This window comes from Carcharhinus amblyrhynchos, chromosome X (genome assembly GCF_965287045.1).
Source record: "Carcharhinus amblyrhynchos chromosome X, sCarAmb.v2.hapA, whole genome shotgun sequence".
Taxonomy (NCBI): Eukaryota; Metazoa; Chordata; class Chondrichthyes; order Carcharhiniformes; family Carcharhinidae; genus Carcharhinus; species Carcharhinus amblyrhynchos.
In genome coordinates this window covers 9350012-9377471 of record NC_137359.1, presented here as the reverse complement: position 1 = coordinate 9377471, position 27460 = coordinate 9350012, and the positions used below count along the sequence as shown (strand labels likewise).

At 45.3% G+C, this 27460-nt stretch overlaps 1 protein-coding gene across 1 annotated transcript in view; it reads right to left on the bottom strand.

Annotated features, from left to right (window-relative positions):
* LOC145361944 (bromodomain adjacent to zinc finger domain protein 2A-like) overlaps nt 1–13058 on the bottom strand; it is a 143019-nt gene extending 129961 nt beyond the window's left edge. The window contains 1 exon segment of the mRNA XM_080217934.1: nt 12952–13058. The gene's annotated coding sequence lies outside the window, so the exon portion shown is untranslated.
* Nucleotides 13059–27460: the final 14402 nt, after the last annotated feature.

Sequence of the window (27460 nt, the reverse complement as noted above, 5' to 3'; positions counted from 1 at the left end):
CCAACGCTACTTGGTAACATCTGTTGATGACAGCTGGTGCAATATTCATAAGTTAATTGGGTCCCAGCTACTTAGCACAACTTATTGAGTCAAGAGATCTGAATATTATTAGGTCCTTTCTTTCCATGCTGGCCCCGCAATTTGCTCCAGCTTTGGCTATGGTTCTACCAGTCAAGGTGAACACTTCCCACCTGTCCAATCCGTTAACATGCCGACTGTGCTGTTTATACCTTCAGCTCCGGTGCTGTCAACGATCATACAAACTCCAGTTTATGATGGGTCCCTCGGTCCTGTCCCAATCACTGATTTTGGGACATATCCCCGAGTTGCCCTCACCCTGATATCTAATCCAGCGTCATGGTCTTTATCACCTCGTCCAGACTTGCAGATCCCAGTTCTGGTCACTGATTCCACAGCACCGACATTTAGCACACTTAGTCAGCCGTCTACGTGTACTGCTACCCTTGGTGCTTGGTTTGAGATGCTGAACTTGTCAGAGATGCCTTCTGAAACACCTACCAGATTTTATACTTCAGAATTATGCTAATATTTGGGGAAGGAGAAAACTAATAGCTGGAGGATAGTTTGGAGTAAAATGTTTGCTTGTATGCCCAGTGTGCAACCGACTGTTGCGATTCCCAAGTATGTGTTTGGATTGCCTTTTGCAAAGACTTTTCTTGTTCTTACATTGATGATGCTGCATTCTTTGGCCACCTGAGAGTTCATTTTGCTGTGAAGAAGCTGCTTTCATCTTTTTATTTGGCATCGTGAGAATTGTAAGAAAGGAATCTGATGTACAAGGAAAAGAGAAAGAAAAATGTGACGCCAAAACATGCGATCATCCTCCGGTGGCTGTAAGCCATGTGGGCGTGGCCATTTCATGTTGCATATTGTGCTGCTTGATTTTGCGGGTGCATTAAAGCTTGATGTTTCCACCTAAATAGCGTTGATTTTGTAATCATTCAGGTTCATGTGCCACGGATTCCACAATGCAAGTGCAACCAGAATTGAACAACAGTTTTGTTTAACCGCTATCCAGAGACCACGGGATCAGCATGTGAGCAGATAACAGGATCAGAACTGGTCATGATCCCTCCTGCCTGCTGTCACTGACCGGCTAGGCCCACAGATGAAGAGTGGCCACTTAGCCAAGGGATAATAATCCCGCTATCCATAGAATCCCTGCAGTGCAGAAGGAGGCTATTTGGCCCATCAAGTTCTCCGAAAGCGCCACCGTGCCTCCCTAAAGGTGAGCACACTTACTCAGTTAATGGTAGGGCGTTGGGGAGAGTTATAGACCAAAGAGATCTAGGGATACATGTTCATAGCTCCTTGAAAGTGGAGTCACAGGTGGACAGAGTGGTGAAGAAGGCATTCAGCATGCTTGGTTTCATTGGTCAGAATACTGAATACAGGAATTGGGACATCTTGTTGAAGTTATACAAAACATTAATGAGGCCACACTCGGAATACTGTGTACAGTTCTGGTCACCCTATTATAGAAAAGATATTATTAAACTAGAAAGAACGCAGAAAAGTTTTCTTAGGATGCAATTTTTTTCACACAGGTGATGGTGGGTGTCTGGAACAAGCTGCCAGAGGTAGTAGTAGAGGCTGGTACAATTTTATCTTTTAAAAAGCGTTTAGACAGTTACATGGGTAAGATGGGTATAGAGGGATATAGGTCAAATGCAGGCAATTGGAAATAGCTTCGTGGGTAAAAGAAAGGGCAGCATGGACAAGTTGGGCCAATGGGCCTGTTTCCAAGCTGTGAACCTCTATGACCATATGACCTTAAGGAGAGAGGAGAGGAAGAAAACTGGTAAGAAAAAAAGGGACAATAAAGTGATTTACAGAAAAGAAACTGATAGCCTGTTTGCCTTGGTCAGGGGGTGCTGAGTGAAATGAATTCAAACAGAACACTCAAGAATGTCACTGACTCATGAGAGGTTAACTATCAGGAAACTCAAGTTCAATCCTGAGCTGCGGTGCTCCAGCTCACACTGACGTCAGCTGGTCTTAAAGTTATTGGACTGGAATTCTATTCTTGTATTAAACCTACGGGCTGAGTCAGACAAGAGTTGAGTCAAGCCATCCTGCAAAATACGTATTGAGGAAATAAAATCCAATTATTCACAATTCTTGGCAGCAACAAACACCTCTTGCAAAACATGTCCCCAGTCCACAGCACTTCAATTCTCAACATTTGAATGAAAAAAGCAAAATGAATTAACCAAAGGTTTTGAATACTCTGAGAAGGCGAGATACCTTGCAGACTGTGAGCTCACATCAAAAAAGCAGCAGCAGTGGGCCTGTGAGTTTCCAACACTCACTGTGTCAGCAAAACCTATCCGTCAGCTCATATTTCGACAGTCCCAGGGTTCCCCTTTTTTGTTTCAAATTCCAATGAAGTTGTTATTTCCCATCGTCTTCTTCCTTCCCACGGCAGGCATAAATTGTGCTGGGGTTTCACAGGCAGGCGACAATCTCCAGCGTCAAAATCAATCATTTCAGAAGTGGAATTTCAGGCCATTCTCTGCACTCGGAGCTTTCTTGGTCAATTTGGGAAGGTATTATCGTTAGTCTATTAATCCAGAGACTCAGCTGATGTCTGGTGACCTGGGTTCAAATCCCGCCACGGCAGTTAGTGGAATTTGAATTCAATAAAAAAATCTGGAATTAAGAATCTACTGATGACCATGAAACCATTGTTGATTGTCGGAAAAACCTAACTGGTTCACTAATGTCCTTTAGGGAAGGAAATCTGCTGTCCTTACCTGGTCAGGCCTACATGTGACTCCAGAGACACAGCAATGTGATTGACTCTCAACTGCCCTCGGGCAACTAAGGATGGGCAATAAATGCTGGCCAGCCAGTGACATCCATGTCCCATGAGTGAATAATAAAAATCACTAAATGATGCAGCTCAATAATGACACTTCCAACGTGCTGGCAATACCAACATAAAAGGCAATCACTCTGTTCGATCTAGGGCCTAGTCAGCAACATCCTTTTCTCTGCTGTTTTAACTCACTTGCAAATAATCGAATCAAGTTTCACATACTTCACCCTGCATTACACCACTACAATTTTATACGTATTCCTTGTAAGTGCTTCACGTGACACAGTACTGTGTCATGAAACCATTATAAAAACTCTCCCCACTGGCTAGTATCAGAGTTGCATCCTCAGTTACAGAATGTGACTGGTAAAGATTGGGCACAACCCCGGGAATGATGGTGGAGGCCCTCACCAAAAACTGATTAACCGATCTTTCTCCTTCAGATGCTGACTGGCCTGCCATGCAATTTCTGATTCTATCTAGAACAAGTGAAGAGGGCATTCAGCACAGCTCAAACCTTCGCCATGCTGTGGTAACTCATAGAATCATAGATCATAGACTCCCTACAGTGCAGAAGGAGACCATTTAGCCCATCGAGTCTGCATTGACCACAATCCCACACAGGCCCTATCCCCATAATCCCATGCATTTTACTCTGCTAGTCCCCCTAAAACTAAGGGGTAATTTAGCACGGGCAATCCATCTAACCTACACATCTTTGGACTGTGGGAGGAAACCGGAGCTCCCGGAGGAAACCCACGCAGACACGGGAAAAACGTGCAAACTCCACACAGACAGTGACCCAAGCCAGAAATCAAACCCGAGTCCCTGGCATTGTAAGGCAGCAGTGCTAACCACTGTGCCACCGTGCCACCCATAACTCAATGTTATTACAATTATGCAGCTCTCCTATGAGGCTTTCCCCTGCCTGGTTGATGTTCTGTGACTACAAAGCTAAAAAAATCTTTCTATTAAAAGCTTCCATCTCACTGAGGAGGCTCTTCTACACTGTAGGGATTCTATGGTTCAGTGATACTGCTAGTTAATAGCTCTACTGGTATTGTGCATCCTTCAGCAGCCGAAAGTCCATTCCACACATGAACCAAGACAGTGACAATAGGCTATCCTATCATGAGGGGATCACAGTAAAGTTAGTTTCCGGCATCCACAGTTTCCAGCAGGGGACAACGGATAGCAATCAGGAGCTGGGACCCTAGCCAATATTTCTTCAGTTTCCCAGAAACCAGTGGGGATGGCCTATGGTATTATTGCTAGACTGTGAACTCCAGGAAACTCTGGGGACCCGGATTTGAATCCTGCCACAGCATATGGTGGAATTTGAATTCAATAAAAACTATCTGGAATTAAGAATCCACTGATAACCATGAAACCGTTGTCGAATGTTGGAAAAACCCATCTGGTTCAGTAATGCCCTTCAGGGAAGGAAATCTGCCATACTTGCCTGATCTGGCCTACATGTGACTCCAGAGACACAGCAATGTGATTGCCTCTCAATTGCCCTCAGGCAACTACGGATGGGCAACAAATGCTGGCCAGCCAGTGACACTCATGTCCCATGAGTAAAAAAAAGTGCACCTTATGCACTCTGGGAAGTCCCCAATTCAATCCTCTTTGTGCCAAGTTAGCTGGTCTTTGCTAGCATGGCAGTAAGATTGCTGCAATTGGTCTCAGCAGTCCTGGGTTAGCAAGGAACAAAAGCAATCAGCTTAGGTCCATGTTCTCAATTGCTATTCAATAACACTTACTGGAAAGTGCTTGTGGAGGGTCATCAAATGAGGACAAGATCAAGATCAGCTTCTGAACAGCCTTTCTGCTAACACACACACTGTTAACCTAACTCACCATAGCAGTAAACCCACAGGATTGAGCAGAGCTCAGGATTTACACTTATCCCGAGACACCCTGGAGAATAAAATTGGGCAGGGTGGAAAACCAGTGTTACTTCTGATCCTATTGGTTTCCCAAGGAATGGGTTAGATCAAAATTCTCACCACATGTCTTAACTCATTCATAAAGCATTGCCATTTGGTTTGTGGTAGTGGAGGGCTGATGACAGCTGTGAAAATTTACCCCAGCATCAGCCGGCAGCTTCAGAGAAGGTGAGAGGGAGGGGGTGGAGAACACCAGGGAAGAAACGTTTCTCTTCCTGAGTTTCTCTGGTTGCTTCAAACACTTGTCAAGCATACAGCTGGCCTCAGGAGGCTTGTCTTTGATTTCTTCTCGTCATCCTGTGAGGAACCATCTGTCCATTTTTATTGCGGGGCAACTTTACAATCTTGTGCACCCATGGGAGGGCATTCTGAGAATTCCAGGACTCAGCCCAACAAGTTTCCATCACACGGGTGGAAATCATGGGGAGCACATGCCTGATTTCCTGCTGCACTGTCCCAGTGACGAAGCTCTGCACTGGGAATGCGCTTCTGTAAAATGACTCATTTTGGTTTTCCAAGAATTTAGTGTTTGTGTTTACACCATGTTAGGGACAGAGAGTTTTACTGGAAAAGAAATAGGTGCAGTGTGTTTGTCCTGCACATCTGCCTTCTACTTCCTCATAGAAAAGCAGCTAGAATCAATTAAACCGAGGTCCTATCTGCTTTCTCAAGTGGATGTAAAAGATCCCATGGCATTATTTCAAAGAAGAGCAGGAGACTGGTCCCTGATGGGCTGGCCAGTATTTCTCCTTCCGCTGATAACATTAAAACACATGATTTGGTCAGGATCACATTGCTGTTTGTGGGAGCTTGCTTTGTGCAAATTCCTTACATTCCAACGTTGAGTACATTTCAAAAGCACATCATTGGCTGTAAAGTGTTTTAGGAGGTCCTGTGCTCATGAAAGGCGCTAGAGAAATGCAATTATTTATTTTGTTCTCTCAGCACACAAGCATAGAATCCCCACAGCGCAGAAGGAGGTCACTTGCCCCATCAAGTCTACACCGACCACAATCCCACCCAGACCCTATTCCCGTAACCCCACAAATTTACCCTGCTAATCCCCCTGACACTAAGGTCAATTTAGCATGACCAATCAACCTAACCCGCACATCTTTGGACTGCGGGAGGAAACTGGAGCACCCGGAGGAAACACACGCAGACTCGCAGAATGTTCAAACTCCACACAGACAGTTACCCGAGGCCAAAATCGAACCCAGATCCCTGATGCTGTGAAGCAGCAGTGCGAACCACTGTGCCGCCACAAGCAGGACTCATCTAGCACAAAAGCTCTAGTTATCCAACAGAAGTGGAGCATATTTGAGACATCAACTGAATGACCGTACACAAGGGAAAACTTTGCTGCGGTTTTCTACAATAAATAATATTTTACGATTAAAAAGTCAACTTCTAAGGAAGTTGAAGTTCCAAAGAGCTTCTACAAATACATAAAGGCCAAAACAGTAACAAGGGAGAGAGTAGGGCCTCTTAAGGATCAACAAGGTCATCTATGTGCGGATCCACAAGAGATGGGTGAGATCCTAAATTAATATTTCTCATCAGTATTTACTGTTGAGAAAAGCATTGATGTTAGGGAACTTGGGGAAATAAATAGTGATGTCTTGAGAATGTACATATTACAGAGAAGGAGGTGCTGGAAGTCTTAAAGCGCATCAAGGTAGATAAATCCCCGGGACCTGATGAAATGTATCCCAGGACATTGTTGGGGGTTAGGGAGGAAATTCCGGGTCCCCTAGCCGAGATATTTGAATCATCAATAGTTACAGGTGAGGTGCCTGAAGATTGGAGGGTGGCAAATGTTATGCCTTGTTTAAGAAGGGCTTCAGGGAAAAGCCTGGGAACTACAGGCTGAGCCTCACGTGTGGGGGGTAAATTGTTGGAAGGTCTTTTGAGAGACAGAATGTACAGGCATTTAAAGATGCAACTGCTGATTAGGGACAGTCAGCATGGCTTTGTGAGTGGAAAATCATGTCTCACAAATTTGATTGAGTTTTTTGAAGGGGTAACCGAGAAGGTAGATGAGGACAGTGCAGCTGATGTTGTCTACATGAACTTTAGCAAGGCCTTTGACAAGGTGCCACATGGTAAGTTGTCGCATAAGGTTAAATCTCACGGGATCCAGGGTGAGGTAGTTAAATGGATACAAAATTGGCTTCATGGTAGAAGACAGAGGGTAGCTGTAGAGGGTTGTTTTTCAAACTGGAGGCCTGTAGCCAGCAGTGTGCCTCAAGGATTGGTGCTAGGTCCACTGTTGTTTGTCATTTATATTAATAATTTGGATGAGAATATTGGAGGCATGGTTAGTAAGTTTGCAGATGACACCAAGATTTGTGGCATAGTGAACAGTAAAGAAGGTTATCTCGGATTGCAATGGGATTTTGATCAATTGGGCCAATGGGCTGATAAATGGCAGATGGAATTTAATTTAGATAAATGTGAAGTGATGCATGTTGGTAGACTGAACCAGGGCAGGACTTACTCAGTTAATGGTAGGGCGTTGGGGAGAGTTCTCGAACAAAGAGATCTAAGTGTACAGGTTCATAGCTCCTTGAAAGTGGAGTCACAGGCGGACAGCGTGGAGAAGAAGGTATTCAGCATGCTTGGTTTCATTGGTCAGAACACTGAATAAAGGAGTTGGGACGTCTTGTTGAAGCTGTACAAGACATTGGTAAGGCTACACTTGGAATACTGTGTACAGTTCTGGTCACCCTATTATAGAAAGGATATTATTAAACCAGTAAGAGTGCAGAAGAGATTTACTAAGATGCCACCGGAACTTGATAGTTTGAGTTATAAGCAGAATCTAATAGTCTTGGACTTTTTTTATCTGGAGCATAGGGTGATCTCATAGAGGTCTAGAAAATAATGAGGGGCACAGATCAACTAGATAGTCAATATCTTTTCCCAAAGGTAGAGGAGTCTATAACTAGAGGGCATAGGTTTAAGGTGAGAGGGGAGAGAAATAAAAGGGTCCAGAGGGGCAATCTTTTCATACAGAGGGTGGTGAGTGTTTGCAACAAGCTGCCAGACGTAGTAGTAGAGGCGGGTACAATTTTGTCTTTTAAAAAGCATTTAGACAGTTACATGGGTACGATGGATATAAAGGAATATGGGCCAAATGCAGGCAATTGGGACTTGTGTAGGGGTTTAAAAAAAGGGGCGGCACAGATGGGTTGGGCCGAGAGGCCTGATTCCTGTGACTCTGTGACTGAAAAGGTGGCTTGAACGTGTAGATATTCCACAGCATTGTATCACAGAGCAATAGGGCATTTATTCACATGTAGGGATCCAAAGAAAGCTTACTCCTAAACTCAGACGAACTTAGCCAGTAAACGTAAAACAATTTCTCGCGGCCAGGGACAGAAATGTTAGTCACAGTTAACCCGACCAGTTCTCCTATGCCTCCTGAAAAAAAAACGCGAAAGCTAAACAGTTGTTCTAACTTTCAGAGGCAAAGACAAATGTAGCACCAGCGTGCGATAAAAGAAAATATGAACAAATTATGAACTTACAAGCACAGGATAATCCCAGTCTAAATATAAAACAGGAGAAATCTCCTGGCTCTTCCTCCCTAGCTTTCCGAATCTCCCATAGCATGAAACATAACTCACTCAAGTGTACAACAAAGAAACCTGCCCGCAGGCTTTTCTGAAGTTATCTACAAAGCCCTACTGAAAAGCTTACGAGAGTGAAGGGTGCAATGGTTGTCCCTCACTCCGTCCCTGTGTGTGTGGCTCACTAGTCTCAACTTGGTGCATCATTATGGCAACATAGTTGAAACTGGGAGTTCAGCGTGTATGTGAACCACTCCGTACGACACCGTATTGGGTAAGTGATAGTGCCACATTGTTCCACTCACTCCCAACATCAAATAGCAGGAGGTTGTTTCTGCCCCCACTCTCTCTTTGCTCCTCTTGGGATTGTTTTTTGCTCCTTCAACAATAACTGCACAGTTATCAGAGGAAGCCACTGTAGACTACGGCAGCCATTCCAAAGTGACCGCGCCTTGTAACTCACAAACAATGTCACCAGTGGGTTATCTAGGTCAGCCAGAAGAGGCGTAGTTTCCAATCCTGCTGTAGTCAAGTTTTAAGTCAACAGTGGGTCCACCAGTGGTAACTTGAAGCAACCTACATCTCAGAGTCACAAAGACTATAAATATCATATGTTCTATTTCCAATATGTCCTGAGTTAGCCGCGTTCAGCCAGAGTGAAAGTAGTGATGATACTGTTGGCCTCAAGTGTGGACATCAGTTGAGGGCATTAAAGTATAAAAAAGCCTGTATAACCTGTCACATCGAAAACTGTGTGTCAACATGGTTCTGTTGGTAGAGATCTTACCTCTGAGCCTGAAGGCTCTGCCTTCAAGTTCTGCTCAAGAACTTGAGCACATAACCCAGGCTGACACTTTACAGCTGTTTATGGAACCTTGCTATGCTCCAAATGATTGCTGCAGTTGCCTATGTACCACCAATCACTGTAATATATATTATGTATAGCAACCTAAGGCGTTGTTGAGAGATGTCATTCGGGATTACAAAAATGCAAGTCGTGCTATTACAAAGTGCCTATATTATTCAGTGGATTCTCCCCATTATATCTGACACATTTATGAAACAATAGCCTATTTCCTATTTTTTGCACTCTATTAGACACTGTACAGTACAAAATGCAGTATATTTCTGTGAAAATTCAATAATCAATAGCATGCCATTTCAATCGAAAGTGTTCGACATTATAGATTACAATTCTTTACATCTTTAGAGTCTCATTTTTGTCATAATATCTCTGCAGCAGTTACCATCTGTAATTCTTTTTAAAATGGAGACAACTCTCCCCCACCCCAATGACTCAGTGAAAAGTCTCAGTGCAGTACATAACCCTACAAAATGTTAGCATTCCGAGGTTTGATTCCTGGCCTCTGCTTAGTTCCCAGCCACACTAACACAGAGTGAGTGCTCTTGGCCTAAGAAGAGGGGAAAGAAATCAGCTCTCTCTCTCTTAATCACTACCCAGTAACTGCTGCTGAAATCTATTATACATAGACATTGTAGACATTGAGGGAGAACAAGACTGGCCTTGGTTGTGATGTGCCCTATGCCTAGTTGGCATACTAACACTTACTTTCTACACTTACTCATTAAGAATGGCGTCTTTGATAAGACATTGTAAGGGTGGTCGGCGCTCATTGAGCTTTACCCCAACATAAGACAGCACCTTGAAAAGGGACAAAGACTGAAAACAGGAAAAAAAACAAGGGTTTCACATAGAATAACTAATACATCTGTTAGTATGTGGCTCTAATTTTCATATTCTGCCTCTCCAGAAGGGAAAGGAAAGTTATGATGTGACAAGGTTTATCCTAGAGTAAGTGACAGGGTCCTGTTGATCCTGCAGCTTTTTCCTTTCTTCCGATGTGGAAGCGTCTGATCTCTACGTGGCAACTCTGAGGGGAATTACCAGGCTCAGACCCATGTCCCCTCACTCAATGCTGCAGGGTCCCTGAGGGTGGCTCTCAGGTAAGGGATTTGTTTTATGAACAGAAAATGCTAGAAATACTCAGCAGGTTTGAAAGTATCTATGGAGAGAGAAACCAAGTTAACGTTTTGAGCCCAATATGACTTCTCCAGAGCTGAGAGGTAGAAATGTGATGAGTTTTATACAGTTGAAGAGGGTGGAGAAAAATAGGTTGACAAAGATGCCATGGTCACGAGATAAAGGGAGTGGCAATGATAGTGTCAAAGACTTCGGCAGGTGTTAATAAAGGCATAAGGGTCAGCTAGCAGAACGTGCTAGTAACAGAAGGAGGATCAGCATTCTCTAAAAGCAAAACATATGAACAATTCAAAATGGGGAGCAGAGTTCACAGTTTGAAGTTATCAAACTCAATGTTGAGTCTATAAGGTTGTAACATGCCTAATCTGAAGATGAAATGCTAATTCTCCAGTTTGCATTGGGCTTTACTGGAACAATTCAGCAGGTCAAGAGTAGAAACGTGATCGTGAGAGCAAGATGATGAATTGAAATGGCAAGTGACTGGAAGGTCAGTGTCACGCTTGCAGAGAGTTCTTTCACATGAGGTAATGACACTGATCATAGAAGCTTTACTTTGCAGAAAGAGGCCATTCAGCCCATGGAGTCTGCACCGACACTATGACAGAGTTTCTTACCAGGCCCTCTCCCCGCCCTATCCCCATAACCCCCCACACGTTTACCATGGCTAATCCATTCAACCTACACATCTTTGGACACTAAGGGGCAATTTAGTATGGCCAATCCACTTAACCTGCACTTTTTTGGAATGTGGGAGGAAACCAGAGCACCTGGAGAAAACCCACGCAGACACTGGGAGAACGTGCAAACTCCACACAGACAGTGATCCAAGCCGGGAATCGAACCCGGGTCCCTAGTGCTGTGAGGCAGCAGTGCTAACCGCTGTGCCAAACTGCCACCCCAAAGGACAATAATGCCAAGTCCCACTTCACTGCTGACCGATGTGTGGTTGTAAGGAAGAGTCTGTAGTGTCCAGCTGTTCCTAACAATGCAATTCAATTTTTAAAATCTGACTTTCCCTTTCTATCAGCAAAAAATGAAAGTTTCCTCAAAGTATTTGCAAGGTTTCCCAATTAATGCCAGTCTGCCTGAAGCTGAAGATAATATTAACCATATCATTTTGACCACAATTTCCTCTGGGTATGGCAGCACAATGGCACAGCTTAAAGTTTAAACAGTTTATTTTATTAGTGTCAGCAGTAGGCTTACATTAACACTGCAATGAAGTTACTGTGAAAATCCCCTAGTCGCCACACTCCTCTTTGGGTACACTGAGGGAGAATCTGGCATGGCCAATCCATCCTAACCAGCACATCTTTCAGACTGTGGGAGGAAACCCATGCACAGGGAGAACGTGCAGACTCCACACAGACAGTGACCCAAGCCGGGAATCGAACCCTGGTCCCTGGTGCTGTGAGGCAGCAGCGCTAACCACTATGCCACCATGCCACCCCACAATGGTTAACATTGCTGCCTCACAGCGCCAGGGACCCGTGTTCGGTTCCCAGCTTGGGTCACTGTGTGTGTGGAGTTTGCATGTTCTCCCTGTGTCTGCGTGGGTTTCCTCCGGGCGCTCCGATTTCCTCCCACAGTCCAAAGATGTGTGGGTTAGGTTGATTGGCTATGCTAAAATTGCCCATTACTGTTAGGGGGATTAGCAGGGTAATTACATGGGATGACAAGGATAGGGCCTGGGTGGGATTGTTGGCAGTGCAGGCTGGATGGGCTGAATGGCCTCCTTCTGCACTGTAGGGATTCTACTCTGGTCTCCTCCCACAGTCCAAAGATGTGCAGGTTTAACCATGCTAAATTGCCCCTTTGTGTCAGGTGGATTATCAGGGTAAATAGGTGGGGTTATGGGGATTGGGCCTGGGTGGGATTGTTGTTGGTGTAGGCTTGATGGGCTGAATGACCTCTTTCTGCACTGTAGGGATTCTATGATTCTAAATAGATCGAATAAGGAGTAAAGTGAGGGAACAAGAGGCAATTCCACTGCAGGAGAACCTATGGTTCCAACCTGTGTGAAAGTGTAGATATATAAAGATATATAAAGTTAGACGCTCACGGTAACTTTCTTAAGACGATATAACTTTACTAACGATACAACAGCTCTCGCTTCCAAGTAGATCTCTAGGCTACTGTGAGAAAGATCAATGATATTCTTGACAACCAGAAGCCAAGATGCTACAATCGAGACGCAATAAATGCAAATCCATCTTAGTAAATAAAAACCACACTGGCTTGTGTCTGCCATTATGCGTGTCCCAAACTATCTGCTGTCACTGTGGGTGTCATTAACTCGAATGTTAGTCGATGCGCCATTCGAAAAGGATGGTTGCTAGGATCCTGCGGGGCCCTCTTTGTATGCGATGAGAGCAGGCGGGCTCTAAGACCCAGTGGGATGCCCAGGAGCCGGCCGCAGGAGGAAGTGATACAAGCACAAGGGAGAGAGAGAAAAAAAGATACAAAACTGCACAGCAATCACACGCACGCACGCTGATCCCCAAAGCTGCTGTCCGCCCGGTCGGGGAGGGGGAGGTTTTAAGGGGCGATCGGAGGTAGGAGCCGGGTCACAGTACTCACCTGGCCATCCAGCTCATCCCCAGCCGGGCGCGGAGATCTGCGGCCAGCCTGAAATGGCAAAGTTTGGTGGATTTCACAGCGAGTCAGTTTCACCCCCTCTTCAGGCAGGTGGCTGAGACTAATGACGTCAGTCAGTTCTGACCCACAGCATCATCTGCATAAATTTGACTTTGTAAAGAAAGATTACCATCTACTCATTAACATGCAGCCATTGTACAGCATCCTCCACTGGTAACACATCACGACAACCTTCAGAATTGTTGCAATCAAATGCCTCCATTTTCCCTTTAACTTTAGAATGCAACTATTAATAAAATATTTATATTAATCCTTTTTAAAAAAAATGCATGGGGAAATCACAGTTGAATTTTACATTAATTATATTTCTACAGATCCATATCTTCGAATTCCAAAAACTTGCTCAACATTGTCAAATTTAGTTTTTTTCGTTCTTACTAGATTACCATTCAATTTTTATGACCAAAAATACTATTGTCAGATTTTTTTGTGCAAGTATAGAATTATATATTTTTAAAATTAGCATCAATGGTTAAATAGATGTAGGTGGAAATTAGTCACTCATTAATTACCAATTTTTTTTGTATTTTTCCTACTGAAAGTGTCACAAAGATGGCTTTTTTAAATTCATTGAATCATTAGGATTTATTGAGGGGACCTGCACCAAAACAAATAAGATAGATTCATAAAAGGGCAACCAGTCCTTATGTGGTACCTCAGTAGACTTTAGAAAAAGACAGTTCCATTTCCTTTGACATGTTTTTTTTTCTCTTGAGGATGCTATTTTCAGAGGTGGGACGGAAAAGAAATACTAAAAAGAACTGATGGGATTATCTGAATCGAAAGACTGTTTTCCAAATTGAGAAAAGGTGAGACAAAGACTCCCAATGCCTTTGTGGGTCAACTGGCCATCTGGAATCAGAACTGATGTCTGAATTCACTGATAGGCCACAAAACTTCAGATTTAGTAAGGGGAAATATCAGCCTTATCAGTATTCAGTGATCCCTGGTTATCAGGTGAAGATAGCATTGCTAGGATTACGTAGTTGAAAGTCCGCTGCACTCACCAACTTCCAAAATTCTAGATGAAAAATAGGCCTTTGGCAAGAGCACCAGTAGGCTGCCAAGCATGTTACTTTCTCTGATTATCTTAACTCTTCTCCTGCTGATTGCTGCTTCTTGCTGGGCTATAGCTCCACAGGAAATGGCAACTGGCAACCCTCTATTGCCTGCTCCAAGTTACCATTCTTCTTGTGTCAACTTTTGCTAAGCAACTTTTCACGGCGGGGGCTGAGGGTGGGTGCAATCACAGTAAAATAAAAAGCTGCTCTCACCCAGCATCTGAACACACACCAGCCAGCAGAGGACGCAGCAGAGTGCTCAAGAGTGGGAACTCTTGACTAATCTGGTTTCTCCCTAGCTCAGGGCACTGAGATTACTGATAGCACTGTTAGTGCCGCCTGGCTGAAATCAGCGCAGATCAGAAATGAAATTTGTGATTTCCTTTGTCTGCTTGGCTCAATGCCAGAACAAGGGCGTACTTACCAAGACAGTAATTGCAGGACCATGGTAAATAAATTATCCTAACTGGCTAAACATTCTGGGGATGAGGAAGTACTTGAATCCATAATATGTTGCAAGTGTTCTAGGAAAACAGAATATAGTTGCGATTTGTAAATAGCTATATTCTAATTTTGAAAACGTCTAAATACAAAATTTGTATAGCTACCTATAAAATCAGTTTTCGGAATCAAGCATGAATAAATAATCAAAATGAGTTCGTTCCTTCCAATTTACATTTGGTCATACTTTGGAATAGTTTTGTTTAGGAGCTGGGACAGAGGGTTGGAAGAGTTGCAGTGCCTTGCGATGTGGCGGGTGTGAATTGACCAAGTCACTGAATTGCAGTCATTAACCAGAGATTCTTCAACACAGCTCTAATTCTGTTTTCTTTTGCTACGGTAAAAACTTAGTAAGAATTCTTCTGCTACAACAGATTGGCAGACCCATTCTAGCACCAGTGGGACTGGGTTGAAATAATCTGAGCTCTGTCTCTGATCAAAGATGCAGCTTCTAATGTTATGTTCGACAACTGAGTATAAATTCTTCTTCTTTTACAAATCCGGCTGTCATTTCAGCTCCCTTCCATGGTTGGACTCAGTAACTCCTCTGTCAACACGCCTTCCTCACAGAAGTATTCAAAAACGAATCAATAGAGCCAGAAGTAAAACAAAAAGAATGTTCAGGTTTAGCAAGTGAATTTTCCTAGTGTGGCATTCTCTCAATAAAACCCGCCAACTTCAACACTGACCACATGTGGCGCCGTTTGCAGCCGGAGAGCGACAATGTTTATGTAAAAAGGACCCGAAAGTTAGCGAGTGTGGGTTTCGCAGGCATAGACATGAGGGGTTATAATGACGATTATCTTTGCTTCTTCTCGGCCTTTTGGCTATGATCAAGTGTAGTATCGACATGCTGTGCTTGGTTGAAGTCATTGGGTTACATTTCAGCTTCATTTGAAGCAATTTTTAAAGCAGCATCTTGGTCTTTTGGCTAATATGCAAATGAGATCAAGCCTTGGAGGAGGAGCTATACCTACTCCAATCAGCTTGGATCATGTAGATCAAGCCCAAGACAGGAGGTGAGAGCCCTGTCTTGTCAGCTTGGATCTGGAATGTCTCAACTTGTTGAGATTCTGAATTGGACTTAATTTGATTGAATTGGATACATTTTTAAAAATTTAGAGATTAGATTTTTTTTAATGACATCCTCCCACAATCATACAAAATTCCTTGTGAAGAGAGTTGTACTTTAAAAACTTCCAGGCTGTAACCCCCTCCTTTGTTTTACACTTTCCCCAGTTGGTCATCTCTGATCTCAACTGGTATTATATTCCAAAGTATCTCCCCTCCTCCTCTGTTCCTGGTTGCTAGAAGGTACATGGCAATTGTCTTGAGGCATCCTATCTCCTCAAAGCAGCCTACAGACAGAGAAAATGACTTTCATTTGTGTTTAATTCACTGCCACTTTCTTCCAGGAACACCCGCCTTGAAGAACAGTAAGAAGTCTCAACACCAGGTTAAAGTCCAACATGTTTATTTGGAATCATGAGTTTTTGGAGCATTCACTCACCTGATGAAGGAGCAGCACTCCAAAAGCTCATGATACCAAACAATACAGAAGGAGGCCATTCAGTCCATCAAGTCTGCACTGACCACAGTCCCACCCAGGCCCTATTCCCGTAAGCCCATTCATATATTCTGCTAATCCCCCTGACACTAGGGTCGATTTAGCATGGCCAACCAACCTAATCCACTATCTTTGGACTGTGGGAGGAAACCGGAGCATCCAGAGGAAATCCACAGACACGGGGAGAACATGCAAACTCCACACAGACAGTGACCCAAGGCTGGAATTGATCCTGGAACCCTGGCGCTGTGAGGCAGCAGTGCTATCCACTGTGCCACGTGCCATGAATAGTCAATTCACAAACTAAACATAGGATTAGAAGTGACTGAAACAAGTTGTCATGATCTTACTGAAGTAACATCTGTGCCATTCCCATTAGTAATGAATGACACCAATGAAGAATTTCTCTTTTGCCCCTAATATTTTCCTCCGGTCTCCTGATGATGCTGGGCTGGGATTCCATAAGCACTTGTTGTCCCCTGGTTCCTTAACCTAGTGCTCATTCAGCTCCAGACATACTCTCTTCCGCCTTCTTCCATCGGGAAAAAGATACAAAAGTCTGAGGCAATGTACCAACTGACTCAAGAACAGCTTCTTCCCTGCTGCTGTCAGACTTTTGAACGGACCTACTTTGTACTAAGTTGATCTTTCTCTATATCCTAGCTGTGACTAACACTTCATTCCGCACCCTCTCCTTTCCTCCTCTACATACGACATGAATCATTGAATCCCTACAGTGCAGAAGGAGGCCATTTGGCCCATTGAGTCTGCAGTGACCACAATCCCACACAGGCCCTATCCTCATGACACCATAACCCCTGACACTAAGGGACAATTTCGCATTGCCAATCCACCTAACCCTCACATCTTTGGACTGTGGGAGGAAACCAGAACACGCAGAGGAAACCCACATAGACACGGGGAGAATGTGCAGACTCACACAGGGAGAACGTGCAGACTCTGCACAGTGACCCAAGCCGGGAATCAAATCCGGGTCCCTGGCACTGGGAGGCAGCAGTGCTAACCACTATGCCATCCCCTTTTGTCTGTATAGTATAGTATAGTAAGCTTTGTCTGTGTAGTGTGCAAGAAACAATACTTTTCACTGTATACTAATACATGTGACAATAATAATTCAAATCAAATCAAATCAAATCAAATTGACCGAGCCTTGCTCACTCTTCTTTCACAACCACCTCCCCAGCACCGTGCAGGATTTTTTCTCTCCTCACAACAGGATCCTTCTAATAGCACAGAGCAAAGCTGACAGGACTGTTGCAGCACCAGCAGAACTGGACTGAAATGATCTGAACTCAGTCTCTTATAATCCAAAGTCCAGTTTCCCATGTTAGGTTGGACAACTGATCGTAAATCCTTATTTTTTTAAACCCTCAATCCCTTTCCTACAAACACAGTTGCTGCAAAGGGTCTGTTTGTTCTTCCTCCTGAATGATGATACAATTAGACACTATTGAACGAGCAAGTGTCCAATTTATAATGGTCAGGACACATACCAAAGAAAGTGCTGGTATAAGGTGGAGCCCAGCACTAAAATGTAAAGCCCTGGCACTTCAGAATGAGACACAAATCCCTTATTTTATCCAATAGCAGACAGAGGTCTTTTCTAAAAAGTAACATTTCCTATTCCTCCTCAGTTGTTGGCCCAGATTCTTTTGATTTCACAGTAGCGGTGCTGGTGCCGAACAGCGAGTGGCTGTGAGGCAGTGAGAAGCAGTATATTTATTACGGATCACACCTACATTAACCAATTGGAAACCTTCTCTGATCAAACTCTAATCAAGCGATTCATTCCTGCTCCCATGGCTGCAGAATGTGCCGGCCTCTTCACATCATTTCCACCTCCCCCCCCATACAAATTATAAATCATGTCTGTTTGCTATGCTTGAGTGCAGTTCACTGCTGATTTTAATTCCAGCTTTTTGTGTATCTTATGGTCCTGATGTCACTCTCCACTTGCTCTGCTCTATTCCCCTGTGCTTCCTCACAGCTGTCGTACTTTCTAAAGTCTCACTGGATCCAAGAGCAGCAAGTGACTGACGTGCAATATATTTGTTATGTTTGTTTGTTTATTTATTTATTAATGTCACAAGTAAGGTTTACATTAATGCTGCAATTAAGTTACTGTGACAATCCCCTAGTCACCACAGTCCAGCGCCTGATCGGGTACACTGAGGGAGAATTTAGCATTGCCTACACACCCTAACTAGAACGTCTTCCAAATGATGACGCTGACACTGGAAGTCAGTGCAGCCTCTGGACTGAATGGATTAGAAAAGATCAGCAGAATAGGACAGGGTTGGCTGGCACAAAAGAAGCAGAAAAGATTGTAAGACTCGATTTGTGGGACACAGTACAGGGAACTGGGCACTCAGTGCACCAAGCAGTGTTTGAGGTACTGTCCCATGGGTGTCCTTACCGTCTTATGTAAACCTGGACAGTGAGTGTTACTAGGCTATTTGACTGTGAGGGCATCACAACTTCACTCAATCTTGTCCTCACAACATATCCACACATGCAGTAGGGAATACTCAACAATGATCAGAAGCACAGCCCTTGTTGATGTTTCCCTTTTCCGACCCCAGGGATGTTGAGGCCAGTCATAGCTCCCCTATAACTCCCATGACTGCAATCTGCTAACTCAGCACCCCTGGAAGAGTTCAAATCTTAACACTGTCTGGATTGCATCAGTCAGTAGCTCACTGCCTTGCCATCCTGGTAGCAGTTACTACTGCTTTAACAATATGTGGGATTAAATTTCAAATATATTCTATTACTTTCTTCAACTGTTTATTTACCCTGCTGGAGGTTGCTGCAGAAGGTTAGGATGCATGGAGTTGGGGGTAAGGTGTTAGCGTGGATAGAGGATTGGTTGTCTAATAGGAAGCAGAGAGCTAGAATCAATGGGTGCTTTTCTGGTTGGCAGTTGGTGACTGGTGGCGTGCTGCAGGGATCGGTGCTGGGGCCTCAACTGTTTACCATTTACATAGACGATCTGGAGGAGGGGGCTGAGTATAGGGTGTCGAAATTTGCTGATGACACGAAGAAGAGTGGAAAAGCGAATTGCATGGAGGGTGTGGAAAGTCTGCAGAGAGATCTGGATAGGCTGAGCGAGTGGGCGAGGACCTGGCAGATGGAGTGTAATGTTAGCAAGTGTGAGGTTATCCACTTTGGCAGAAATAATAGTAGGAGGGATTATTATTTAAAGGGCGAAAAGCTGCAGCATGCTACGGTGCAGAGGGACCTGGGGGTCCTTGTGCATGAGTCACAAAAACCCAGTCTGCAGGTGCAGCAGGTGATCAAGAAGGCGAATGGGATGCTGGCCTTTATAGCGAGGGGGATAGAATATAAAAGCAGGGAGGTCTTGCTGCAACTGTACAGGGCACTGGTGAGGCCGCAGCTGGAGTACTGTGTGCAGTTTTGGTCACTGCACTTGCGCAAGGATATATTGGCCTTGGACGGAGTGCAGAGGAGGTTCACTAGGCTGATACCAGAGATGAGGGGGTTGGACTGTGAAGAGAGACTGAATAGACTGGGTCTGTACTCGTTGGAGTTTAGCAGGCTGAGGGGGGATCTTATAGAGACGTATAAGGGGATAGATAGGGTAGAGGTAGAGAGATTCTTCCCGCTTAGAAAGGATAGCAGGACTAGAGGGCACAGCCTCAAGATAAGGGGGGGACAGTTTAGATCAGAGTTGAGGAGGAACTTCTTCACTCAAAGGGTGGTGAATCTCTGGAATTCTCTGCCTGTTGAAGTGGTGGAGGCTATCTCACTAAATATATTTAAGTCACGGATAGATAGGTTTCTGATAGACAACAGAATTAAGGGTTATGGGGAGAAAGCGGGAAAGTGGAACTGATCCACTTCAGATCAGCCATGATCTTATTGAATGGCAGGGCAGGCTTGAAGGGCTAGATGGCCTACTCCTGCTCCTATTTCTTATGTTCTTCCTTTGCCATTTGCCAGTAGAAGATTGAAAGCAGCCTGGAATGACTGATTCTCTGACCTAACCTTGCTTCTTGTGTGAAAGCTCCCCAGATAATGGATTGGAGCTCAAGCACACTGTCAGCCCAATCTCATACAGCAGGGCTATGGGGAAAGGACAAGGGAGTGGGACTAGCTAAGTAGCTCTTGCAGACAGCTGGCATGGCCTCCTTCGGAGCATAGTCATTCTATGACTCTATATTGCAGGGTAGGATGCTTGATTGCATTTACTGGGGTAAATTAGATTCTCTTAGCTAGCTGGGTATGGAGGTTGGGGAATAATAAATTGGTGCGGAGATGTAACTCATACTTGGTTCTAAGCCTCTCTGCCCCCAACACTCTGCTTTATGAATCTCCTTTAGCTTCCTGTCCTCTAACATATCTAATTTCAAATTCCTTCTACTTGTCCACAAGTCTCCACCCCAACCTACTTCTGCAACTTCTTCCCATTCGATGTGCCAGAGTGCACTCTCCACTCTCCCTCTGTGTATCCCTCGCTACTCCACCTTCAGTGATACACCTTCATGTTTTTAGGTGTCCAGATCACCAACAACCTGTCCTGGTCCCCCCAGGCCGACACTATAGTTAAGAAAGCCCCACCAAGCCTCTACTTTCTCAGAAGATGAAGGAAATTTGGTATGTCCACTACGACTCTCACCAACTTTTACAGATGCACCATATAAAGCATTTTTTCTGGTTGTATCACCGCTTGATATGGCTCCTGCTCTGCCCAAGACCGCATGGAACTACAAAGGGTCATGAACGAAGCTCAGTCCAACACTCAAACCAGTCTCCCATCCATTGACACTTCCCACTGTCTCAGAAAAGCAGCCAGCATAATTAAGGACCCTGCATATTCTCTCTTCCACCTTCTTCCTTCAGGAAAAAGACACAAAAGTTTGAGGTCATGTGCCAACTGACTCAAGAACAGCTTCTTCCCTGCTGCTATCAGACTTTTGAATGGACATACCTTATGTTAAGTTGATCCTTCTCTACACCCTAGCTATGACTATAAACTACATTCTGCACTTTCTCTCCTTTCCTTCTCTATGTACAGTATACTTTGTCTGTACACAAGAAACAATACTTTTCACTATATACTAATCATGTGACAATAATAAATCAAATCAAATCAAAAAGCTGGTTGGGCCCCACATTCTAGAAACACTGTTCCTTCCGCTTTTTTTCTGTGCTTCCGGTTCTCGGGGTTTGTTTCAGAGTAGTTTACTTCCGTACCGGAAGTTAGGCGAGGGGATTGTCGTTAAGGGGGAGCGGGGGGTATAAAAAAGGGGTAGCAGCATACAGCGGGCAGCGTCGGGAGCGGGCAGCGGAGTGAGTGGGAGCTGAGAGAGAACGGCTTTGGCTCGCTGGGCTTAGGAGAGAGCAGGCTTGGAGAAGGGGCGTTGTACATTTCTACCTTTTGGCGCTTACAGGAGGTTGGGACATGGTAGGGAATATAGGGAGGAATGTAAGTTGCGTCAGGTGCCACATGTGGGAGTTCCTGGTGGTGTTACGGGTCCCCAAGGTACACATCTGCAGTAAATGTTTAGAACTGCAGCGCTTGAGGGCCCGGGTCAGGCAACTCGAGGGGCAGCTGGAAGATGCGTTTCTAGTCAGGGAGAACGAGGAGATAATGGCTGGGAACCATGAGCAGGAGGAGGTCTCAAGGGCTGAAGAGCAGGAAGGGTGGACGACTGTTAGGAGGGGAAAGAGGAAGAAGAAGAGTAGTCAGGGTCCCCCGGCCTCCCCAGAGGCCCCCCAATGTTCGTCGACAGGGGCACAGAAAGATAGGCAGGAGGGGGAGACTGACTTAGAGGGACAGAAGGGGGCTGGCAAGGTGATAGTGGTAGGGGACGGGAGGGTCAGAGGTATTGATAGGAGGTTCTGTGGACAGAGGCGTGACTCCAGGATGGTGGTCTGCCTCCCTGGAGCAGAGGTCAAGGATGTAACGGACAGGGTAGAGGGAATTTTGAAAGGGGAGGGGGCACAGGCTGAGGTCATAGTACATGCAGGGGAGGGGGACATAGGAAGGAGGAGTAGGGTAGAGGTCCGTAGGCAATTTAGGGAGTTGGGGGCCAAACTAAAGAGTAGGACCTCTAGGGTGGCACTGTCTGGGTTGTTGCCCAGTACCAGCAGGGCAAAGAATGACGAGATCATGCAGCTGAATGCATGGTTGAGGGATTGGTGTAGGGTAGAGGGCTTTACTTTTGTGGATCACTGGGAGGTGTTTAGGAGAGAAGGGCAACTGTACAGGAGGGCTGGGGAGAATTTGAATGGGAGGGGAACTAGTGTCTTAGCGGGGAGGTTAGCTGGGGTGTTCAGGAATGGTTTAAACTAATATGGAGGGGGGGTGGGGAGGTGGCTGGGAGAGAGTCGGGGGAAAGGAAAATTATCAGGGAGAAGGAGGTTCCGAGGGACACTCGTGGGTTGAACTGTGTCTGTTTCAATGCTAGGAGTGTGGCAGGGAAAACGGATGAGCTTAGGGCCTTGATGTTTGTGAGGAAGTTAGATGTGGTGGCTGTAACGGAGACGTGGTTACGGGAAGGGCAGGACTGGCAGCTGAATGTTCCTGGGTACAGGTGTTTTAGGTGTGACAGAGGAGGGTTGAAGAGAGGTGGAGGGGTGGCACTGTTAGTAAAAGGAGAACATCACAGTAGTGCAGAGGGAGGACGATATGGAAGAGATAGGGATTGAGTCACTGTGGGTGGAGTTGAGGAATAAAAAGGGGGAGATTACGTTGCTAGGGGTGTACTATAGGCCACCCAACAGCCCGAGGTCAGTGGAGGAAGGCATTTGCAGGGGCATTTTGGATAGGTGCAGGAAGAATAGGGTGGTTGTAGTGGGTGACTTTAATCTACCTGGAGTGAATTGGAGGGGGCCTAGAGCTGGGGGTACGGAGGGAGAGGATTTTGTGAAATGTGTTTTGGAAGGGTCTCTAGAGCAGTATGTAACTAGCCCGACTAGGGGAGGGGCTATACTGGATTTAGTGTTGGGTAATGAGCCAGGGCAGGTGGTTGAGGTAGGGGTAGGCGAACATGTGGCTAACAGTGACCACAAGTCCGTCTACTTTAGGATAAAAATGGAAAGGGATGAGTGCCAGCCGAACGGGAGTGTGCTGAACTGGGGAAAGGCGAACTATGGCAGGATTAGGAGGGAGCTGCAGGACACTGATTGGGAGGGACTGTTAGCTGGCAAGTCCACGGTTGGCAAGTGGGAGGCTTTTAAGGGCAAAATGAAATGGTTGCAGGGGAGGTATGTTCCAGTTAAGCGGAAGGATGGGAAAGGTAGGATTAGAGAGCCGTGGATTACAGGGGGTATTGAAGACTTGGTCAGGAAGAAGAGGGAGGCGTATGTTAGGTCGAAACGACTGGGTACGGAGAGAGCGCTGGAGGAATATAGAGAGAGTAGGAGGGAGCTAAAAAGGGGAATTAGAAGGGCGAAGAGAGGGCATGAAATGGCTTTGGCTGGTAGGATTAAGGAAAATCCAAAGGCATTTTATTCCTATATTAGGAGCAAGAGAGTAGTTAGAGGGAAAATTGGTCCTCTTAGGGTCAAAAGTGGGGAGTTATGTATTGAGTCGGAGGGAATGGGGGAGCTCCTGAATGAATACTTTGCGTCGGTATTCACGAAGGAGAGGGGTTCGGTGTCGTGCGGTCTGTTAGAGGGAGCTGAGGATCAGCTGCAGGAAATATCTATTACGAGGGAGGAAGTGCTCGGGCTTTTAGGTAGCGTAAGGACGGATAAAGCTCCGGGGCCTGATGGTATTTATCCCAGGCTGCTTAGGGAGGTGAAAGATGAAATTGCTGGGCCTCTGGCGCAAATCTTTGTCTCTTCTTTGGACACAGGTGAGGTCCCAGAAGACTGGAGGGTAGCAAATGTGGTACCGCTGTTTAAAAAGGGTAGTAGGGATAACCCTGGAAATTATAGACCAGTGAGTTTGACATCGGTGGTAGGGAAATTAATGGAAAAAATACTTAGGGGTCGGATGTATGAGCATTTGGAGCGTTGCGATCTGATTAGGGATACACAACATGGCTTTGTTAGAGGGAGGTCTTGCCTTAAGAATCTGGTGGAATTCTTTGAGGAGGTGACAAAAACGGTTGACGATGGGAGAGCCGTTGATGTCATCTATATGGATTTCAGTAAGGCGTTTGACAAAGTCCCTCATGGTAGGCTGGTAGAAAAGGTTAAGGCGCATGGGATACGAGGTCAGGTAGCTAGGTGGATTGAGAACTGGCTGGGCAATAGGAGACAGAGGGTAGTTGTGGAGGGGACCTTTTCGGGCTGGAGGCCGGTGACCAGTGGTGTGCCGCAGGGCTCAGTACTGGGACCTCTCCTCTTTGTAGTATACATAAATGACTTGGAAGAGAGCGTAGGTGGTGTGATCAGCAAGTTTGCAGATGACACCAAGCTGGCAGGGTTGGCGGGTACTGAAGTGGAATGTCAGTTGATACAACAGGATATAGATAGGTTGGTGCATTGGGCAGATAGGTGGCAGATGGAATTTAATCCGGACAAATGCGAGGTGATGCATTTTGGAAGGAATAATGCAGAGAGGAGCTATGTGATAAAAGGTAGACAGATTAGGAGTATAGACATACAGAGGGACCTGAGAGTGCAGGTTCACAAATCCATGAAGGTTGCGACACAAGTGGAGAAGGTTGTTAGGAAGGCTTATGGAATGCTAGCCTTTATAGGTAGGGGTATAGAGTATAAAAGCTGCTGTCTAATGCTTCTGTTGTATAGAATGTTGGTTAGACCGCATTTGGAGTACTGCGTCCAGTTCTGGTCACCTTACTACCGGAAGGACGTGGAGGCTCTGGAGAGGGTTCAGAGGAGGTTTACCAGGATGTTGCCTGGCATGGAGGGGCTGGGTTACGAGGAAAGGTTGGAGAAACTGGGACTTCTCTCCTTGGAAAGACGGAGATTGAGGGGGGACATGATAGAGGTATATAAGATACTGAAGGGAATAGATAGAGTCAATAGTGAGAGACTGCTCCCTAGACTGGGTACAAATACGAGAGGTCATGATTTAAGGGTGAGGGGGGAGAGGTATAATTTGGATGTGAGAGGAAGGTTCTTTACGCAGAGAGTTGTGGGGGTATGGAACGCACTACCGAGGAGGGTGGTGGAGGCAGGAACGTTGGACTCGTTTAAGGTTCAGTTAGACAGACACATGAGTGAAACGAGGATGGAGGGTTATAGTCGGGGCTATTAAATAAGGTCAGAACCTCGGGAGACCGGAAATGCAGATTTGTAAATTAATGTTTTTGTCTTTTTATTCCGCAGGTGGAGGTCCACCTCGTTGTCAAACGAGGGGCATGCACACGGTGGGTCGTGCGTGGGCTGCTCTTGGAGGTTCCGGGAGTGGCCTAGTACTTCGTGTCGGTGTGTGTGCTTGATCGTGGACCGGTAGATGGGTGCCGCAACAGCTCAGTGACTATCACTGCGAGCTGTGCAGATACATGGATTTGGGCCTGTGTCTGTGGGAGTTTGTGCATTCTCCCTGTGGTTGCGTGGGTTTCCTCCAGGCGCTCCGGTTTCCTCCCACACCCCAAAGATGTGCTCTTAGGCTGATTGGTTTACTAAATTGACACTATTCTCCCCTGAATCTGGCTAAGTTAGGGGGTCCATTCGTAGAAACGCAGGGTAGAATAGGTGTAGGATGATGCGGCGGCGCGGGCTCATTGGGCCGAAGGGCCTGTTTCCCGTGCTGGGTTGTTCTTTGTTCTTTGTTGTTCTTTGTTCTTCCTAAATTCCTCCATTTTGCTGCCTCTTTCCCCCCTTTCAAAACTTAGTTTGCTGACCATTCCTTGGCATTCCTTGCTTGGCATCCAGTTTTGCCTCTATGATGCACTTTGACATATTCCAAAGATACACAGCTTAGGGGGATTGGCCATGCTCAATGGGGTTGTGGGGATAGGCCGGGAGTGGGCCTGGGCAAGATGCTCTGTCGGAGAGTTAGTGCAGACTTGATGGGCTGAATGGCCTATTTCTGCACTGTAAGGATTCTATGATCCTATGGTTTGACTTAATTAAAGGCACCATAAAAACAGAGGTTGTTTTTCTTTATTCATTGAAGCTCAAGGTTGCTTAGCCCACAGAGGCAACCTGTGTATACAATAAAAATTATCAGGAAAAAATATTGGAGTTTAGTTTCCGTACACAGTAGCATGAAAGAACTCAAGAAAAAACCCCAAAGAAGTCAAAAACAGCCTTTAATATAGGCCACATCCACGGCTTTTAAGGTTTACTACCTAAGATTTCAGGAATTTTATTATCGATTTGGGGCTCTTGTTCCGGAATAACACTTGCTTATCTGTAAAACATGAAATTTAACGGTTTTCCCTCACATATTTGGAAGCAAATGTTTAAATTGAAGGTACAGTGGGACAATAAGCTTGTGACTTAAGCTGCAGGTACATCCCCAACGATCTATATTATAGAACATAGAACAGTGCAGCACAGGAACAGATCCTTCAGCCCACGATATTGAGCCAAACATGATGCCAAATTAAACTAATCCCTTCTGCCTGCCCTTGTTCGATAACCCTCTATTCCTTGTGTATTCATGTGCTTATCTAAAAGCCCCTTAAACATCCCTATCCTATTACCACCCCGGTAGTGCATTCCAGATACTTACCACTCTCTGTGTAAAAACTTGCTCTTCACATCTCCATTCACCCTCTCACCTTAAGTGCATGCCCTCTAGTATTAGACATTTCTACTGGAATTTTACCGCCTTGCCTCCCCAAGGCTTGTAAGATCCTGCCCGAGGCCAACAGAGAATGCCATTCTGCGGGTCTTGCCCACCCCGATTCTGGGCAGGCATGTTGGTAAAATTCCGGCCTTCAACTCTGGGGGAACGAGTTTCTGACAGTCAACACTATCTATGCCTCTCATAATTTTATAGACTTCTACCAGGTCTCACCTGAGCCTCATCCATTCCAGAGAAAACAGCCCGAGTTTGTCCAGCCTCTCCTCATAGCTCATACCTTCTAATCCAGGCAGCATCCTGGGAAAGCTCTTCTGCACCCTTTTTATGGGAAAAGCTTTTGTTCCTGCAGTGGTGAGTTTACAAATTTCTGAAGAGGGGGAGAGATGGTGCATAATTTTCCTGTCCAGTCACAGGTTCAGATTGGGTCCAGGGCATGCCAGGCAGAAAACATTGTAAATCAGCCTTTGAAGCTAAAAATGGTGATCAGTGGAACACATTTGGTTCCCCTGAGGAACACGCTGTTATTTTTAAAAGGAATGTATTTCAGAAATACTCAGAACACACACTCCAAGGCTGTCCTCT